The 21,541-nt window shown below is 44.2% G+C and overlaps 1 protein-coding gene across 5 annotated transcripts in view; it reads left to right on the forward strand.

The window, feature by feature from the left end:
• The window catches only part of Tmem63 (transmembrane protein 63), a 249,443-nt gene that overhangs the window by 225,094 nt on the left and 2,808 nt on the right, over nucleotides 1–21,541 (forward strand). The window lies entirely within an intron of this gene.

The raw sequence follows: 21,541 nt of genomic DNA on the forward strand, positions 1-21,541 counted from the left end.
CCCCTCCCTTCTGCCATCCAATTCCCTTGCTTCCTTCCCTACCCTGCAGCGCTGTATAGCCCTTGTGGCTTAGCGCTTCTTTTTTATTATAATAATAATAATACTTCAAAACGACTCTCCTAGCCTCCGTTCCAACCAGTATAGAAATTCTAGCTCCACCCTGTATCACTCTATTGCTGTGGAGCCTTCCTCATGCTTTCCCAAGGAGAATTTGTCTGTTACCTTCCAAGGAATATGGATCTAATGTTCTTACTGAGAAGCATGTGTCTGATGCTTTTTGCAAGGAGCATGAGGGCTGATGATACTCTCAAGGAGTGTGAGTGTGAGTGAGTGTGTGTGTGTGTGTGTGTGTGTGTGTGTGTGTGTGTGTGTGTGTGTGTGTGTGTGTGCTCCTTCCCACAAGGAGCATTCATCTTTTGCTTTTTCCCAAGAACCTGGATTGATTCCTCATTTTGTATTGTGCTTATCATTCTCTCTCCCTTGCTTTTCTACTCTGAAAATAATTTTCCTTAGTACCATACAACTTTGAATAAGCCCTGGGTTTAGGATTTTTCTTGAATAATAATTAACAGTACCTGCACTCTGAAGGAGAGAGATTGATATGTTGCAGTTTTTTTTTAACTGTAGTGTAGACACACATCTAGCAAGACAGTGATGGAGTGAATGATGATGAAAGTGTTTCTTCTTTTTCAGGTCACCTTGCCTTGGTGGAAAGCAGTCAATTTGTTAATAAAAAAATTAACATAATACATTTTCTTACTGAATAATATTAAATATATAATACAGTGTTAAATTTGACTCCATTTGGCACTCAAAATCAAACGTAGCCATACAGTTAAAAGTGTGAGATAAGATCAAAAATTTTGTTAGGATATTTAATTCGGAGGGTTAGCCACCAAGGATAAGCCAAGAAAGTCAGTGCGTCATCGAGGTCTGTCTGTTATTTCCATTGGGGTCCTTCAGTCTTGTCCCCCAGGATGTAACCCACACCAGTTGACTAATACCCAGGTACCTACTTGCTTGCTAGGTGAATGGGAACAGCAGGTGTGCTGGGGATCAGATCATGAGCACTCATTGTGTGAGGCGAGAGCATTGCCTACAGTTGCCTAATATATTTCGTAACTTGCATGCAGTTTTCTTCAGTAGAGTACCATACATATTTCTTAAAAATTTCATTATCAGTGCCATGAATGATATTTTAAGGATACAGGTCTCCAACTGCTACAGTATAAATGCCTTGTTTGTAAGTGACCTGTATATGTACTGTATGTCTATGTGAACAAGTACCACTATGGTCATAACTCAAGGCTAAACTTATCACAATGTTTTGAATACAGTGGAACCTTGGTTTGCGTATGCCCTAGCTTTCATATGATTCAATTTTTGATGACTTTTTTGTCAAAATTTTGTCCCAGTTTTCGTACATCTGCTCGGTTTTCATACAGTTGAAAATGGTCCGTACCAAACTTGTCCACCTGATTGTGTGACTTGGCCACTCATTTTCCGGAATCGAGCACCCACACAAAGCATCCCGTGCATTCGTGATTTTGAAGGGTTTGAGGCTGACCCTGACAACCCTATGCCTGCTGTGGAATCTATTGTGTCTTTGGGGAAGTTCATGGGGTTGGATGTGAGTGGCAAGGATATGGAAGAGTTGGTGGAGGACCACAGGGAAGAGCTAACCACTGAAGAGCTGCAAGACATTCACTGGAACAGCAACAGACTGCAGCTGCAGAAATTGCTTCAGAGGAGGAGGAAAAGAGAGAGTGGAGAAGGTGCCTTCTTCAGTGATTAACCCCTTCAGGGTCCAAGGCCAAAATCTGAAGTAGTGCCCAGTGTCCAAGAATTTAAAAAAAAAAAAAAGTGTTATTTTTTCTTATGAAATGGTAGAGAATCTTTTTGTGAAGGTAATAAAACAAAAAGTACGAAATTTGATGGAAAATTGACGAAATTATGCTCTCGTGAATTTTGATGTGTCAGCGATATTTATGAATCGGCGATCTTGCCGATTTTGACTCCCATTTTAGGCCAATTACATTATTCCAGTCGACTAAATTCTTAGCTATTTCACTAGTATTACTTCTATTCTATCGATTGAGCACAAGAAATCGCCAAGTCAACTGTTTCAACTACAAAATAAAGTGATAGGAAATTGGTAATTTGGCCAATTTAACACAAAGTTCAAAATATTCCAATTTCAAAATAGGGTCCAGAATAAACAATGTAGGTATTCCTGGCATTAAACTAACATTTCCTCTGTTCATTAGTTATGTTTTGAGGCTTTACAAATAAATTCCATTTTGATTTTTTATTCACATAATGAATTTTTATTCACACCAAAAAATAGAAGATTTACCGTTATGCAGTATTGTAATAATTGTATAAATATCATCACCACATTTGTGAATGTATATTAGACCCACCAGCTGGTGTGTATTAGACGTGTGAGGTCGTTTGTTTACTCTTGAACATCTGCAAAAATTTAACATTTCCGCTACTTTGAGCTCAGTTTCAAGCCATTTCCTGTGCTATTTCTGTAATATGTCTTCCATTCTATCAAATGAGACCAAGAAATCGCAAATACAACTATAAAAAACACATGAAAAAATACTGCAAAGTTGCTGTTTTAATCAAAAATCATGGTCTCAGTTTTTTCTCTCTCATTATACACAGTGTGCTGCAGGATTTGCTTTATGTGGTGCACACATACCACATAGATGTATTCTCTCATATCTAGGCCCAAATGTACCACACAGTTTATCAAGAGTGAGCTGAGCTCATGGCGTAGATCTACGGTTTGGACCCTGAACGTAAAGCCGTAGATCTACGGGACGGACCCTGAAAGGGTTAAGGACGTGTGCAGAAATTGGAATGATTTGCAAAGTTTTGTGGAGAAATATCACCCTAACAAAGCTGTTGCAAGCCATGTCTGTAACATGTTCATGACAGTGCCTTGTCACATCTTAGGCAAATCTTAGAGAGATGCCAGAAACAGTCCTCTCTGGACAGATTTTTTGTGTGATAGGGGTCCCATGACTCTCAAGCTGGTCTTAGTGCTAGTAGAAGACAAAGAAGGGAAGTAACCCCGGATAGGGCCTTGATACCCGAGTTCCTTATGGACAGGGATTCCCCTTCCAAACAATAACCTCTCCTCCCTCTCCCCTCCTTGCCGTCTTCCTTACGCCAACAAGAGTCTTCAATAAAGGTAAAAGTGATGTTAAATATTCAAATATCCATTTCATTAGTCATTTATATTTATTTCTCACTGTTTTCTGTATGTAAAACTATAGTTATTCTCTATAAAATGTATTCTTTGTTAATATTTTTGGGTGTCTTAATGGATTAATTGGATTTACATCATTTCTAATGGGAAATATTGCTTTAGTTTAAGCAGGATTCAGTTTTCGTCAGACTTTTTCGAATGGTTTAGTCACGAAAACCGAGGTTCCACTGTACTATGTATACTTAATGGGCATACCTGAATCACCCATAAACTATGGCAAAGCTTTCTTAAGGAATTTCAATATTAATTTTATTAAATAAATATTGATTGAAATATTGCTGTACAGTGGAACCTCTACTTGCGAGTTTAATCCTTTCCATGACCTTGCTCGCAACTGGATTTGCTCATTTGCACCTCTTCAAGGGGGGCTCCTTGTTGTGGTGAAGAGGCTCTTGGTCTGAGGAATTAGACCTGTCGGTCTCCTTCCTCAGACCGAACCTAATTACCCCCCAAATCCCCCCTTCCCTATCCCACCCTCCCCTTTTTCCTTTCCTCCTCCTCCTCCCCACCCCTCCCTTTTGCCCTTCCTTTTTGGCCTTTGGGATTTTTTCCCAAAGGCACGCTAGTTCCTAGGTAGGGGAAAGGGTACCGGGGTCCATCCCATTCCGTTGAGGTTCTTGGCAGTGGCGTAGTTTGCCGTGGAATCTGGATTGCCTGGGGATGTCCCAATCCCTCTCCGGTATCCCGGAGGGTGGCTTTGGGTGTCTCTCGGGCGACGGGTGTATCTCTGGAAGCCACCTTTCAGATTCCGGGGGTGGTGGCCAAAGGAGGTATGCTTTGTGGCAGATATCCGGCCGCCCTCTCTTTTGTCCACCGAGGTAGCTCGGCAGATGTGAGGTTGCTATCCCGGATTACTGGTTTACTGGCATGATGGGTAGGGTATGGCACGGGTTCCATGCTGCATCTACGCTACTTGCGGTGCTGAGGTCCTCTTGGGCGCAGAGGGAGATTTCTGGCCCTTTCATTCCTCCTAGGAACTATCCCTCCCTGGTCCTTGATGTTGGCCCTTGATTTAGGGAATTGGATCTGTTTTTTATTCTTTTTTTTATTTCTATTTTCTTTTCTTTCTTTTTTTTTTCTTAAAAACAAAAAGAAAGAAGTAACCTAACCATTGAGGACCCAATCCATGAGCCTGGTACCCCCGGGCCCCTTCTTGATACCGCACCCCGTTCTGACCCCGCCTCGTCTTTGGACCACTCTTCGGACACTCCTCATACCTCTTGCCGGTGCTGTTTCCTCACCCGCTTCAGGTACTGAGGTCTCGACTGACTCCTTCGATTCATCTGACCTCCGCTCTCCTTTGACTATGCTTCTGGCCTCTCCCTCTATGGTGCGGCAATATTCGAATCGCCGGCCCATTCCACGTCGGACCAACTCTGGTCCCATGCCTAAACGTCAACGACAATTACCTGCTGATGATACTTCTCCACCTTCTCGTTCTTCTCAGAAAAGATCGACACGTCCTGCACTCCCTTTCCACGCTCAGTTTCAGAATGCACAATGGACTAAATTCTTCACTTTATGACCTCTTCAAGGGGGGCTCCTTGGCGTGGTGAAGAGGCTCTTGGTCTGAGGAATTAGCCCTGTCGGTCTTCTTCCTCAGACCGAACCTAATTACCCCCCATTCTCCCCTCCCCTATCCCATCCTCCCCATCCTCCCCTTTTTCCATTCCTCCTCCTCCTCCTCACCCCTCCCTTTTGCCCTTCCTCTTTTTAGCCTTCGTGATTTCTCCCACAGGCGCGCTAGTTCCTAGGTAGGGGAAAGGACACCGGGGTCGATCCCATTCCGTTGAGGTTTCTTGGCGGTGGCGTAGTTTGCCGTGGAATCTGGATTGCCTAGGGATGTCCCGATCCCTCTCCGGTATCCCGGAGTAGCTTTGGGTGTCTTTTGGGCGACGGGTGTATCTCTGGAAGCCACCTTTCGGATTCCGGGGGTGGTGGCTGAAGGAGGTATGCTTTGTGGCGGATATCCGGCCGCCCTCTCTTTTGTCCACCGAGGTAGCTCGGCAGATGTGAGGTTGCTATCCCGGATTGCTGGTTTACTGGCATGAAGGGTAGGGTATGGCACGGGTTCCATGCTGCATCTGCGCTACTAGCGGTGTCGAGTCCTCTTGGGCGCGGAGGGAGATTTCCGGCCCTTTCATTCCTCCTGGGAACTATTCCTCCCCGCTCCCCCCTTTTTTTATTCTTTTTTTTGTTTTTATTTTCTTTTCTTCTTTCTTTTTTTTTCTTAAAAACAAAAAGCAAAGGAGTAACCTAACCATGGCAGCCCTAGTCCATGAAACCACTACCCCCGGGCCCCTTCTTGATACCGCACCCCATTCTGACCCTGCCTTGTGTTTAGACCACTCTTCGGACACTCCTGATGCCCCTGTACCTCTTGCTGGTGCTGTTTCCTCACCCGCTTCAGGTACCGGGGCTTCGACTGACTCCTTCGATTTGTCTGAACTCCGCTCTCCTTTGACTATGCTTCCGGCTTCTCCCTCTACGGTACGGCAATTTTCGAATCGCCCACCCATTTCATGCCGGACCAACTCCGGTCCTACTCCTAAACGCCAACGTCAATCTCCTGATGATGCTCCGTCGTTACCTTCCCATTCTACTCGGAAACGACCGACACGTCAAGCACTCCCTCTCCACGCTCAGTTTCGGACCACACAATGGACTAAATTCTTTACTTTAAGACCAACTTCTTCTTCTGCCTACCTTTCTGACCATAGTATTGCCAAAGCGCTCCTGCGTCATGTTGGCAGAGATATTTCATTTCACGCTCTCAAGAGCGGTACGCGCATCGTCACTGTCCAGAATGCTACCCAAGCTCATGATCTTTCTCTCCTTTCGAATATCGATACTACTCCTATCACTATTGAAAAACATCTTTCTCTCAATTCTTGTAGTGGTACTGTCATTCTGCCCCATACCATAGTCCAACAGAATTTCCAGTCATGTGGCAATGACATTTTTGAACAGCTGGAACTCCAGGATCTCCCAATCCTCAAAGTAGACACTTATGTCCTTCCTGCCCGGGGGCGGAGACGTTACCCTTGCAATGTGGCTCGTTTAACTTTTGACAGCCGAGAACTCCCGTCCTCTGTATATGTCGCGGGACATCGGTTACAAGTTCGAAAGGTGATACCTACACCGCAACAATGTAGAAATTGCTGGCGTTTTGGTCACCCAGCGAAATATTGCAGATCTATGGCCGAATGCCCAGTCTGTGGTGCCGACGACCATTCTAATACATCTTGCAGTCAACCTCCATCTTGCCTTAATTGTAATGAAGCTCACCCTTCGTACTCCCGCCGTTGCCAGGTCTACTTAAATGAACGTGAAATCCGTTGCCTCAAAGAGGCAGAAGGTCTCCCTTATGCTATGGCAGTTACTCATCTCCGCCTCCAAGGGAGACTACCCCGTGTTTCTTATTCTCGTGTTTCCAAACGTCCCCCCACTTCTGGGGTCCCATCTTCTGCAGCCTCCTCTGTTGTTACCCCTCCCATAGCCACTACGGCATCTAATCCTTTTGCTGTCCTTGGCTCTGACGTCCCGACTACAACTCAGTCTGTTCTCACATCTTCGCGTCCTTCCTCACAAGCCCCAGTATCGACAAGACCTCGTACGACACCTAATACCAATCGCCCCTCTACTCAGAAGTCCAAAAAATCCACATTGCTCAAATCTTCTTTGCCCCTTCCTTCCCTTCTTCCGCCTCCACACTTTACCTTTCCAGTCTCTGTACCTAGTTCTTCCCCTCTCTCTGGCTCTATTACAAGTGTGGAGATTCACCCTCCTCCTCGTACTATGCCTTCCACCCCCGTCCCCTCCCAAGTTTCTCCCTCTTCTGTCACCTCCCAGGTTTCTGCCTCTTCTGTCCCCCCCCACACTTCATCTCCAGTCCCTTACACTTTTCCCTCCCCCTCTACTTTGGTACAGTCCATTACTGTCCCAATCTTTACTCACCCTCCTCCTCCTATCTCCAATATGGTCTCCCATACATCTTTGAATTCAGAAACACTTGAAGCCATTTCAGAATATATTGCAGAGACTAAACCTTCAATGGACACTGATTCACTTCCTGTTCCTTCTCTTCCCTCTCCTCCATCTTCACAACCCCATTCTTCGCAACGCTCCGTTCCTTCGCTACTTGAACATCTTCCAATGCCACCACACGTTGACTTTTCTAACCCCTCTAGTCCGTAGGTGCCTTTACCTACAGATTCCTGATATTTTCTTCATCGCCAATCATGGCCTATTTACAGTGGAATATCCGCGGCCTCAGGGGTAATCGGGGTGAGCTTCAGATGTTGCTTTCCAGGTTTTCCCCTGTTGGTGCTTGCTTACAAGAACCAAAATTAAACTCGGCTGTTTTCCAACCTATCTCAGGCTATAATTTATTGTATTCTTCGGATCCTTTCTCAGATGGGACCTTTAATGAAAGTGCCCTTCTTCTACGCAATGATATTCCGTACTGTCAACTATTTGTCCATACATCGCTGCATTACACTGCAGCCCGTATCCACTTGAATAAGTGGTTTACAATATGTTCTTTATATCTCTCTCCTTCTCGAGCATTTTCTATCCCAGACTTTGCCTTTCTTGTTTCATCCTTACCACCACCACTTCTGTTACTTGGTGATTTTAATGCCCACCATTTCCTCTGGGGGGGGTCTCATTGTGACTCACGTGGCATTCAGTTGGAGGCTTTTCTTGCCTCTCACCCCCTCCATGTTTTAAATACGGGTACTCCCACCCATTTTGATCCTCGTACTCATACTCTCTCTTGCATCGATCTATCAGTCTGCTCTTCCTCCACTGCACTAGACTTCACCTGGTCTGTTCTACCAGACTTACATGACAGCGATCATTTTCCGATCATTCTTACTTCTCCTTCCTATTCACCACCTTTCCGTAGCCCTCGCTGGCAGTTTGATCGGGCAAATTGGGATCTTTACTCACACCTCACTGCTTTTAGTGAGGTTCCTTCTTCATCCTCCATTGATGAGCTCCTACACATCTTCTCGACGTCAGTTTATACCGCAGCTTCTCATTCTATACCCCAAACCTCAGGCAGGCATTCTCAGAAGTGCGTGCCTTGGTGGTCTCCCGCTTGTGCTCGTGCAGTACGTTTGAAGCGTGCTGCATGGGGCAGGTACCGGTACAATAGAACCGCTGAGAGACTTCTTGATTTTAAGCAGAAGCGTGCGATCGCTCGCCGTGTCATCCGTGAAGCTAAACGCACTTGTTGGCGAGACTATGTTTCCACCATCACCTCTGCTTCTTCTATGAGTGCAGTCTGGAAAAAAGTGAGGAAATTGAGTGGTAAATACTCTCCTGACCCAGCTCCTGTTCTACGGGTCGCTGGTGTTGATGTAGCAAACCCTCTCGACGTTGCCATTGAACTTGGCACACATCTGGTCCGTATTTCCCGAGGGCTCCATCTATGCCCCTCGTTTCTTTCCTCAAAGTCTGCCAGAGAGTTAGTGCCCTTGGACTTTTCTTCTCTCAGAGAAGAACAGTATAATGTGCCTTTTACACTTCAAGAACTGGAGGCAACGCTCTCAGCTTGCCGATCATCGGCAGCTGGGCCTGACGACATTCATATTCGTATGTTACAACATTTACATCGGTCAGCCCTTGTAGTCCTCTTACACCTCTTCAATCTTATTTGGGCACAAGGAGTTCTTCCCCAGCTGTGGAAATCTGCCATTGTTCTTCCTTTCCGCAAACCGGGTACTACTGGACATGATGCCTCCCACTATCGCCCCATCGCTCTTACTAGTGCAGTTTGCAAAGTGATGGAACGTCTCGTAAATCGACGTTTAATGTGGTATTTAGAGACACACAACAGTCTCTCCGCTAGTCAATATGGCTTTCGTAAGGGTCGTTCTACCATAGACCCCTTACTTCGCTTGGATACGTATGTTCGTAATGCCTTTGCGAATAATCACTCAGTTATTGCCATATTTTTTGACCTTGAGAAGGCATATGACACAACTTGGAGGTATAATATTTTGGCCCAGGCCCATTCCTTAGGCCTCCGAGGCAATCTACCATCCTTCCTTAAGAACTTTTTAACTGACAGACATTTCCGTGTTCGAGTCAATAATGTTCTTTCCCCGGACTTCGTCCAAGCTGAAGGTGTCCCTCAGGGATGTGTTCTAAGCACAACACTTTTTCTCCTTGCTATAAATGATTTGGCCTCTGTTCTTCCACCCAATGTTTGGTCATCACTCTATGTTGATGACTTCGCTATTGCTTGTGCAGGCGCTGACTGTCATCTTATTGCAGTTTCTCTCCAGCATGCGGTCGACCGTGTTTCCACTTGGGCCACCACGCATGGGTTTAAATTTTCAAGTACCAAAACTCACCAAATTACTTTCACTAGACGCTCTGTTATCTCCGATCATCCTTTGTACCTCTATGGCTCCCGTATCCCCGAACGTGATACAGTCAGGTTTCTAGGCCTTCTCTTTGACCGTCGGTTATCCTGGAAACCTCACATAACCTCTCTGAAGGCAATTTGTCACAGCCGGCTAAACCTTCTTAAAACCCTTGCTCATCTTTCCTGGGGAGCTGATCGTCGAACTCTGCTTCGCCTACATTCAGCCCTCGTTTTATCGAAACTCGATTATGGTGACCAGATTTATTCCGCGGCCTCTCCTGCTACTCTCTCTAGCCTTAACTCTATCCATCACCAAGGTTTACGTTTGTGCCTTGGTGCTTTTCGCTCTTCCCCTGTTGAGAGCCTCTATGCAGAAGCGAATGTTCCATCCTTGTCTGATCGCCGTGATGCCCATTGCCTTCGCTACTATGTACGCTCTCACGATCTACACAATCCTTCCATTTATAGAATCGTCACCGATATTAGTAGACATTCTTTATTCGTTCGCCGCCCCTGTTTGCTCCGTCCCTTTTCTCTTCGCCTACATTCACTCTTGTCTTCCCTTCAGTTACCACCTTTATATGTTCATGTAGCATCTCACTTTTCCCTACCCCCCTGGGAAGTTCCAGCTGTTCGGGTCTGTTCTTTCTCACTCCCTTGCTCGAAAGCTCAACTGCCTACGGTGGCTTCCCGCTCTCTTTTTCTTGATCACTTCCATTCCCATTCTCATGCCACTGCTGTGTACACAGATGGCTCTAAGTCTTCAGACGGCGTCGGATTCGCAGCAGTGTTTCCGGACAGCGTCGTGCGGGGACATTTACTATCTTCAGCTAGCATTTTTACTGCTGAACTGTATGCCATTCTTGCAGCACTTATTCGTATCGCATCTATGCCTATGTCATCATTTGTAGTAGTCTCAGACTCCCTTAGTGCTCTACAGGCTATACGAAAATTTGATACATCTCATCCCCTAGTTCTCCGTATCCAACTTTGGCTACGCCGTATCTCTACCAAACATAAAGATATTGTTTTTTGTTGGGTCCCTGGTCATGTCGACATACAGGGCAATGAACAGGCAGACACTGCTGCGCGGTCAGCAGTACATGACCTACCAATTTCCTATCGAGGTGTCCCATTTCTTGACTATTTTGCTACAATAGCTACCCACCTTCGCACCCGTTGGCAACAACGTTGGTCAACTCTGCTCGGTAACAAACTTCATTCTATTAAACCGAGCATAGGTTACTGGCCGTCTTCTTGTCATCAGTGCCGAGGTTGGGAGACCACTCTCTCCCGCCTTCGCATTGGCCACACTCGTCTTACTCATGGGTATCTCATGGAAAGGCACCCTGCTCCTCTCTGTGAGCAGTGTCAAGTTCCAGTATCGATTAGCCACATTCTGTTAGACTGCCCTCTCTATCAACGAGCACGCAGAATTTACCTCCAACGTCGTCTTCGTTCTACTACTCTCTCTTTACCTTCCCTTCTTGCTGATGGACCCTCCTTTAATCCTGACTCTCTCATTGACTTCTTGACAACGACTGATTTACTCCACAAACTCTGATGATACTTTTCGCACTCCCCTCAGCCCTTTCTAGTTCAGTCTCTTGCTGCCCTTTACCCTTTCACCATCCACTGCCCCGCTGTTATCCGTAACCTATTACTCATTCATCTCCCTTTTGCCACCTGATGCCCTCGCTTCCTTCCTGCCCTGCAGCGCTGTATAGTCCTTGTGGCTTAGCGCTTCTTTTTGATTATAATAATAATAATAACAAAATTTCCAGACATGTGGCAATGACATTCTTGAACAGCTGGAACTCCAAGGTCTCCCAATCCTCAAGGTAGACACTTATGTTCTTCCTGCCCGCGGGTGGAGACGATACCCTAGCAATGTGGCTCATTTAATTTTTGACAGCCGTGAATTCCCATCCTCAGTTTATGTAGCAGGACATTGGTTACAAGTTCGAAAGGTGATCCCTACACCGCAACAGTGTAGAAATTGCTGGTGATTTGGCCATCCAGCGAAATATTGCAGATCTATAGCTGAATGCCCAGTCTGTGGTGCCGATGACCATTCAAATACGTCTTGCAATCGACCTCCCTCTTGCCTTAATTGTCATGAGGCTCACCCTTCATACTCTCGCCGTTGCCAAGTCTACTTAAATGAGCGGGAAATCCGTTACCTCAAAGAGGCAGAAGGTCTCCCTTATGCCATGGCAGTTTCTCATCTCCGCCTCCAAGGGAGACTACCTTGTGTTTCTTATTCCCGTGTTTCAAAACGTCCCCCCACTTCTGGGGTCCCATCTTCTGCAGCCTCCTCTGTGGTTACCTCTCCCATAGTCACTCCTGTATCTAATTCTTTTGCTATCCTAGGCTCAGACGTCCCTACTTCAATGCCTCAGTCTGTTCTCGCTTCTTTGTGTTCTCCCTCACAAGCCTCAGTATCAACGAGACCTCGTACGACACCTCCTCCCAATCGTCCCTCTACTACTCAGAAGTCAGAAAAAGGTCCTTTAACCCCTCCTTCCCTTCTTCCACCTCCTCATTTTACCTTCCCTGTCTCTGCACCGGGTTCTTCCCCTCTCACTGGCTCTGTTACATGTGTAGAGGTTCACCCTCCTCCTCGTACTATACCTACCTCCCCTGTTCCCTCCAAAGTTTCTTCCTCTTCTGCCACCTCCCAGGTTTCTGCCTCTTCTGTCCCCTTCCACGCTTCTTCTCCAGTTCCCTCCACCCTTTCACCCCCCCCCCTTACCTTGGTACAGTCCATTATAGTTCCAATCTTTACTCGTCCTCCCCCTACCATCTCCAATATTGTCTCCCATACGACGTCTCTGAATTCCGAAACACTTGAAGCAATCTCTGAATATATTGCAGAGACCAAACCATCAATGGACACTGATCCACCCTCTGTTCCTTCTCTCTCCTCTCCTCCATCTGCGCAACTCCTTTCTTCACAGTGCACTGTTCCTTCGCTGCTTGAACGTTTTCCGCTGCCTCCGCATGTGGACTTTTCTAACCCCTCTAGTCCGTAGCAACCCTTACCTGCGGATTTCAAGTATCTTTTTCATTGCCAATCATGGCCTATTTACAGTGGAATATACGCCGCCTCAGGGGTAATCGGGGTGAGCTTCAGATGTTACTCTCCCAGTTTTCCCCTGTTGGTGTTTGCTTACAGGAACCAGAATTACACTCTGCTGTTATCTCTCCCATCTCAGGCTATAATTTATTGTATTCTTCAGATCCTTTTCCTGATGGGACCTTTAATGAAAGTGCCCTTCTTCTACGCACTGATATTCCGTATCATCAGCTATTTGTTCGTACTTCGCTGCATTACACAGCAGCCCGTATCCACTTGCATAGGTGGTATACGCTCTGTTCTTTATATCTCTCTCCTTCTCGGGCATTATCTATTCCGGATGTTGCCTTTCTTGTTTCGTCATTACCACCACCAATTCTGTTACTTGGCGATTTTTATGCCCATCATTTCCTCTGGGGGGGGTCTCACTGTGATTCCCGTGGCATTCAGTTAGAGGCTTTTCTTGCCACCCACCCCCTCCATGTTTTAAATACGGGTACTCGCACCCATTTTGATCCTCGGACTCACACTCTCTCTTGCATCGATCTCTCAGTCTGCTCTTCCTCCGCCGCATTAGACTTCACCTGGTCTGTTCTCCCGGATTTACATGACAGCGATCATTTCCCAATCATTCTTACTTCCCCTTCATATTCACCACCTCTTCGAATTCCACGCTGGCAATTTGATCAGGCAAATTGGAACCTTTACTCACAACTAACTGTTTTTAGTGAGGTTCCTTCTTCGTCCTCCATTGATGAGCTTTTACACCTCTTCTCGTCCTCCGTTTGAATCGCAGCTTCTCATTCTGTACCCCAAACTTCGGGCAGGCATTCTCAGAAATGCGTGCCTGGTGGTCTCCTGCTTGTGCTCGTGCAGTATGCTTGAAACGCGCTGCATGGGGCAGGTACAGGTACAATAGAACCACGAAGAGACTTCTTGATTTTAAGCAGAAGCGTGCGATCGCTCGCCGTGTCATCCGTGATGCTAAACGCACTTGCTGGCGAGATTATGTCTCCACCATCACCTCTGCTTCCTCTATGAGTGCAGTCTGGAAAAAAGTACGAAAACTGAGTGGTAAATATTCTCCTGACCCGGCTCCTGTTCTGCGGGTTGCCGGTGTTGATATAGCAAACCCACTAGATGTTGCCAATGAAATTGGCAATCATCTGGTTCGTATTTCTCAGGGGCTCCATCTATGCCCCTCGTTTCTTTCCTCAAAGTCTGCCAGAGAGTTAGCACCCTTGGACTTTTCTTCTCTCAGAGAAGAACAGTATAATGTGCCTTTTGCACTTCAAGAACTGGAGGCAACACACTCAGCTTGCCGATCATCAGCAGCTGGGCCCAACGACATTCATATTCGTATGCTACAACATTTACATCAGTCAGCCCTTGCAGTCCTATTATGCCTTTTCAATCTTATTTGGTCACAAGGAGTTCTTCCACAGCTGTGGAAATCTGCCATTGTTGCCCCTTTCCGCAAACCAGGCACTACTTGACATGAAGCCTCCCACTATCGTCCCATTGCTCTTACCAGTGTAGTTTGCAAAGTGATGGAACGCCTGGTAAATAGACGTTTAGTGTGGTATTTAGAGACACACAACAGTCTCTCCACTCGTCAATATGGCTTTCGTAAGATACCTTCTACCATAGACCCCTTACCACGCTTGGATACGTATGTTTGTAATGCCTTTGCGAATAACCACTCAGTTATTGCCATATTTTTTGACCTTGAGAAGGCATATGACACAACTTGGAGGTATAATATTTTGGCCCAAGCCCACTCCTTAGGCCTCCGAGGCAATTTACCATCCTTCCTTAAGAACTTTTTAACTAATAGATATTTCCGTGTTCGGGTTAATAATGTGCTCTCCCCAGACTTTATCCAAGCTGAAGGTGTCCCCCTGGGATGTGTTCTGAGCACAATACTTTTTCTCCTTGCTATTAATGATTTGGCCTGTAGTCTTCCATCAAATATTTCGTCATCACTCTATGTTGATGAGTTCGCTATTGCCTGTGCAGGCGCTGACTGTCACCTCATTACAGTTTCTCTCCAGCATGCGGTCGACCATGTTTCCAATTGGGCCACCACACATGGGTTTAAATTTTCCAGCACTAAAACCCACCAAATTACTTTCACTAGACGCTCTGTCATCTCCGATCATCCTTTGTACTTCTATGGCTCCCGTATCCCTGAACGTGATACAGTCAAGTTTCTGGGCCTCCTCTTTGACCGTAGGTTATCCTGGAAACCTCACATTACCTCTCTGAAGGCAACTTGTCACAGCCGGCTGAACCTTCTTAAAACCCTTGCTCATCTTTCATGGGGAGCTGATCGTCGAACCCTCCTTCGCCTTCATTCCACCCTCATTTTATCGAAACTTGATTATGGTGACCAGATCTATTCAGCGGCATCTCCTGCTACTCTCTCTAGCTTTAACCCCATTCATCACCAAGGATTACGTTTATGCCTTGGTGCTTTTCGCTCTTCCCCTGTTGAGAGCGTCTATGCAGAAGCGAATGTTCCATCCTTATCCGATCGCCGTGATGCCCATTGCCTTCGCTACTATGTACACTCTCATGATCTCCGCAATCCTTCCATCTATAGAATGGTCACTTATATTAGTAGACATTCTTCATTTGTTCGCCGCCCCTGTTTACTCCGTCCCTTCTCTTCGCCTTCATTCGCTCTTGTCTTCTCTTCAATTACCACCTTTCTATGTTCATGTAGCATCTCACTTTTCCCTACCCCCCTGGGAAGTTCCAGCTGTTCGAGTCTGTTCTTTCTCTCTCCCTTGCTCGAAAGCCCAACTATCTATGGTCGCTTCCCGCTCTCTTTTTCTTGACCACTTCTACTCTCATTCTCATGCCATTGCTGTGTACACAGATGGCTCTAAGTCTTCTGACGGCGTAAGATTCGCAGCAGTGTTTCCGGACAGCGTCGTACGAGGGCATTTACTATCTTTGGCTAGTATTTTTACTGCTGAATTGTATGGCATCCTTGCAGCACTTATCCGTTTTGCATCTATGCCTGTGTCATCATTTGTGGTTGTCTCAGACTCCCTTAACGCTTTACAGGCTATACAGAAATTTGATACACCTCACCCCTTAGTCCTCCGTATCCAACTTTGGCTACGCCACATCTTTACCAAGCATAAAGATTTTTTTTTTTTTTTTTGTTGGGTCCCTGGTCATGTTGATGTACAGGGCAATGAACAGGCAGACACTGCTGCGCGGTCAGCAGTACATGACCTACCAGTTTCATATAGAGGTATTCCATTTACGGACTATTTTGCTGCAATATCTTCCCACCTTCACACCCGTTGGCAACAACGTTGGTCTACTATGCTCGGTAACAAACTTCAATCTATTAAACCGAGTATAGGTTACTGGCCGTCTTCTTATCACCAGTGTCGAGGTTGGGAGACTACTCTCTCCCGTCTTCACATTGGCCATACTCGTCTTACTCAATGATATCTCATGGAGAGGCGCCCTGCTCCTCTCTGTGAGAATTGCCAGGCTCCATTATCAGTCAGCCACATTCTGTTGGACTGCTCACTTTATCAACGAGCACGCAGAATTTACCTCCATCGTCGTCTTCGCTCCGCTGCTCTTTCTTTACCTTTCCTTCTCGCTGATGGACCCACCTTTCATCCAGACTCTCTCATTGACTTTTTGACAACAACTGACTTACTTCACAAATTCTGATACCTTCAGCCCTTTCTACCTCAATCTCTTGCTACCCTCTACTCCCGTACTATCCCCGACCCCGCTGTTTTCTGTAACCTACTGATCATCCCTCCTCCCTTCTGCCGCCCAATACCTTCACTTCCTTCCCTACCCTGCAGCGCTGTATAGCCCTTGTGGCTTAGCGCTTGTTTTTGATTATAATAATAATAATATTCCTTATTGCAATAATTGTATAAATAATGTCAACCCATTCACGACTGCATATTGGAATGGACAGTGCCGTCATTTGTTTACTCTGAAACAGCCAAGCAATGGACCATTTCTCCTAGGTTGAGCTCTATTTCAAGGTACTTTTTGTCGTGAAAGCAATTAAAATCATATCTGTTTCTGTAATATATCTCCATTCTATCAAATGAGACCAAAGAAACAAGAATACAACCATAAAAACCATTTGAAATTACTGCAAACAGGTGGCTAATTACTGAGAAGTGAACTCCATTATTTATGCTTAGATTTCTTTCATTTTTGGTGTACGTTAAGAAGCATCTTTCCATCATACATTGCCCAAGTTTAAATAAGATAGTCCAACAAACAAATGAGATACAATTCCCGAGATCAAGAGCAAGAGTCCCTCACCAGTGTCAAGAAACCTGCCTTGAGGTCTGCTCGCTTGTGGAAATTTTGCTCACGTATGGAAGCAAAAAATTGACCCATTGACTGCTCGTATTTGGAAAAACTCGCTCGTGGACACGCTCGCAAGTAGAGGTTCCACTGTACTTATTAACATTTGCTGTAGCATATGTGGCTCAAAATACAAACCAGTTAAATAAATGTTTGAAAATGTGGTTAATGCATTTCTTGGATTCCAAATTTTATCCTGACATACATCTTTCATGTGAATGAAAATACTGTGTACTGTATTTACAATATTTGTGTAAAATTTAAGGAAGAAACTTTTAGAGAGGGTGTGGTAGGTAAGTTTGGAGTGCCAGGTGTAAATGATAATGGGAGCCCTTTGATTGAACTTTGTATAGAAAGGGGTTTAGTTATAGGTAATACATATTTTAAGAAAAAGAGGATAAATAAGTATACAAGATATGATGTAGGGCGAAATGACAGTAGTTTGTTGGATTATGTATTGGTAGATAAAAGACTGTTGAGTAGACTTCAGGATGTACATGTTTATAGAGGGGCCACAGATATATCAGATCACTTTCTAGTTGTAGCTACACTGAGAGTAAAAGGTAGATGGGATACAAGGAGAATAGAAGCATCAGGGAAGAGAGAGGTGAAGGTTTATAAACTAAAAGAGGAGGCAGTTAGGGTAAGATATAAACAGCTATTGGAGGATAGATGGGCTAATGAGAGCATAGGCAATGGGGTCGAAGAGGTATGGGATAGGATTAAAAATGTAGTGTTAGAGTGTTCAGCAGAAGTTTGTGGTTACAGGAAAGTGGGTGCAGGAGGGAAGAGGAGCGATTGGTGGAATGATGATGTAAAGAGAGTAGTAAGGGAGAAAAAGTTAGCATATGAGAAGTTTTTACAAAGCAGAAGTGATGCAAGGAGGGAAGAGTATATGGAGAAAAAGAGAGAGGTTAAGAGAGTGGTGAAGCAATGTAAAAAGAGAGCAAATGAGAGAGTGGGTGAGATGTTATCAACAAATTTTGTTGAAAATAAGAAAAAGTTTTGGAGTGAGATTAACAAGTTAAGAAAGCCTAGAGAACAAATGGATTTGTCAGTTAAAAATAGGAGAGGAGAGTTATTAAATGGAGAGTTAGAGGTATTGGGAAGATGGAGGGAATATTTTGAGGAATTGTTAAATGTTGATGAAGATAGGGAAGCTGTGATTTCGTGTATAGGGCAAGGAGGAATAACATCTTGTAGGAGTGAGGAAGAGCCAGTTGTGAGTGTGGGGGAAGTTCGTGAGGCAGTAGGTAAAATGAAAGGGGGTAAGGCAGCCGGGATTGATGGGATAAAGATAGAAATGTTAAAAGTAGGTGGGGATTTAGTTTTGGAGTGGTTGGTGCAATTATTTAATAAATGTATGGAAGAGGGTAAGGTACCTAGGGATTGGCAGAGAGCATGCATAGTTCCTTTGTATAAAGGCAAAGGGGATAAAAGAGAGTGCAAAAATTATAGGGGGATAAGTCTGTTGAGTGTACCTGGTAAAGTGTATGGTAGAGTTATAATTGAAAGAATTAAGAGTAAGACGGAGAATAGGATAGCAGATGAACAAGGAGGCTTTAGGAAAGGTAGGGGGTGTGTGGACCAGGTGTTTACAGTGAAACATATAAGTGAACAGTATTTAGATAAGGCTAAAGAGGTCTTTGTGGCATTTATGGATTTGGAAAAGGCGTATGACAGGGTGGATAGGGGGGCAATGTGGCAGATGTTGCAAGTGTATGGTGTAGGAGGTAGGTTACTGAAAGCAGTGAAGAGTTTTTACGAGGATAGTGAGGCTCAAGTTAGAGTATGTAGGAAAGAGGGAAATTTTTTCCCAGTAAAAGTAGGCCTTAGACAAGGATGTGTGATGTCACCGTGGTTGTTTAATATATTTATAGATGGGGTTGTAAGAGAAGTAAATGCGAGGGTCTTGGCAAGAGGCGTGAAGTTAAAAGATAAAGAATCACACACAAAGTGGGAGTTGTCACAGCTGCTCTTTGCTGATGACACTGTGCTCTTGGGAGATTCTGAAGAGAAGTTGCAGAGATTGGTGGATGAATTTGGTAGGGTGTGCAGGAGAAGAAAATTAAAGGTGAATACAGGAAAGAGTAAGGTTATGAGGATAACAAAAAGATTAGGTGATGAAAGATTGAATATCAGATTGGAGGGAGAGAGTATGGAGGAGGTGAACGTATTCAGATATTTGGGAGTGGACGTGTCAGCGGATGGGTCTATGAAAGATGAGGTGAATCATAGAATTGATGAGGGAAAAAGAGTGAGTGGTGCACTTAGGAGTCTGTGGAGACAAAGAACTTTGTCCTTGGAGGCAAAGAGGGGAATGTATGAGAGTATAGTTTTACCAACGCTCTTATATGGGTGTGAAGCGTGGGTGATGAATGTTGCAGCGAGGAGAAGGCTGGAGGCAGTGGAGATGTCATGTCTGAGAGCAATGTGTGGTGTGAATATATGCAGAGAATTCGTAGTTTGGAAGTTAGGAGGAGGTGCGGGATTACCAAAACTGTTGTCCAGAGGGCTGAGGAAGGGTTGTTGAGGTGGTTCGGACATGTAGAGAGAATGGAGCGAAACAGGATGACTTCAAGAGTGTATCAGTCTGTAGTGGAAGGAAGGCGGGGTAGGGGTCGGCCTAGGAAAGGTTGGAGGGAGGGGGTAAAGGAGGTTTTGTGTGCGAGGGGCTTGGACTTCCAGCAGGCATGCATGAGCGTGTTTGATAGGAGTGAATGGAGACAAATGGTTTTTAAAACTTGACGTGCTGTTGGAGTGTGAGCAAAGTAACATTTATGAAGGGATCCAGGGAAACCGGCAGGCCGGACTTGAGTCCTGGAGATGGGAAGTACAGTGCCTGCACTCTGAAGGAGGGGTGTTAATGTTGCAGTTTAAAAACTGTAGTGTAAAGCACCCTTCTGGCAAGACAGTGATGGAGTGAATGATGGTGAAAGTTTTTCTTTTTCGGGCCACCCTGCCTTGGTGGGAATCGGCCAGTGTGATAATAAAAAAAAATAATAAAAAAACAACTTCAAGGACATTGACAGAGTTTTTAGGGTCAGAATTCTTTTTTTCCGTAGTATTTCTCAATTTATATACTGAAAAGCTGTATAGTCCTTGTGGCTTAGCGCTTCTTTTTGATTATAATAATAATATATACTGAAAAGTTATCGGGCTTTTTTAACATAAGTCACTCGTTAAGCTGGGATTGTCTATATCTCTTCTGATCATCATAACGTCCTTCATCTTTTCTTCACGGAGATCCTGGGAGGAGACTGACCCCCGGGTCAAGTATGGATTTACTATCCATACTTGACTTTCCATTTCTGTCTAAAAGTCATTCTGAGAGTGTAACTTACCTCAAAATAATGAAAAGCCACACAGAAAGGAGCACAACAGTGTTTAGACAGCTTATGCATTTTCAGCACAGCCATATACACAGCAAGCATAAAAAAAAATCCGATGTTAGAAAATTTTGGTCACTGTCGAGATTTTCATTATTTAGACTTGTTCATAGAAAGGTAATTCACAACCATTTAGTTTCCTTTATCTTCGAAATCTTAAAACTAGCTATATTTTTAAGTTCTCCATTAAAATACAGTGTACTGTATAGCGTAAGTCTTGCAATACACTGGCTTTTTTTTCTGGTGTTATCTTGTTGTTTGTGATCACCATCTCTCTTTCTCTGACTTTTTTAATATTTGATTATACAGTCCATAATCTTCATTTTTTTTTTTTACCCATTTCCATTAGTCACATTTATATACAGTTTGTTAAATTCAGTAATGCATTTATCATTTAGTTACTCAGTTTATGCAGGCATGCATGTATATGTCTTTGTATTTACACACAAGTTGACATATATATAAACTAAATGCATATTGCAGCTTCAACAAAATCATTTTTTTTTTAGTACAGTAATGTAACTAAGGAAGGGGGGAGAGGAATATTCATATGTATGAATATGTGTGAAATGTGATTACTTGATGATGAAACTGATTACTGTGCCAATATTTTTTGTAATTTACAAATGGCTGTTGCAACATTAAAATTATTGTTTTTGAGTTATCAAAGAACTTTGGTAATGATTGAAATACTAAATGTATTGTATTTTAATTTCATAACTTGATGTAATAAGTTTAATACTTAAACAGTAATCCCCATTAAATTAATTCTGAAGATAAATGAAAAATGCACATTTAAGAAGTAGCTAGGAAAAAAAGAATGCTGGCCATTTATTATTTGCTAAGAAAGTAAAATGAAAAGTGGTAGTGGTTGTTAGGAAAACTTATGCTTAGCTGTAGCCCCCTCTATATAATGCATGCTATCTCTTGTTTTTTTAAACTTGTTCTTCTTATTCTTTTTAACTAATGAATGTTTCTTAGTTATTAGTTAAATGCTTTAAAGAGAAAATCATTTCATGCATCATAACATATCAGTATTTGAG

This window comes from Cherax quadricarinatus, chromosome 57 (assembly GCF_038502225.1).
Source record: "Cherax quadricarinatus isolate ZL_2023a chromosome 57, ASM3850222v1, whole genome shotgun sequence".
In the NCBI taxonomy this organism is placed as follows: Eukaryota; Metazoa; Arthropoda; class Malacostraca; order Decapoda; family Parastacidae; genus Cherax; species Cherax quadricarinatus.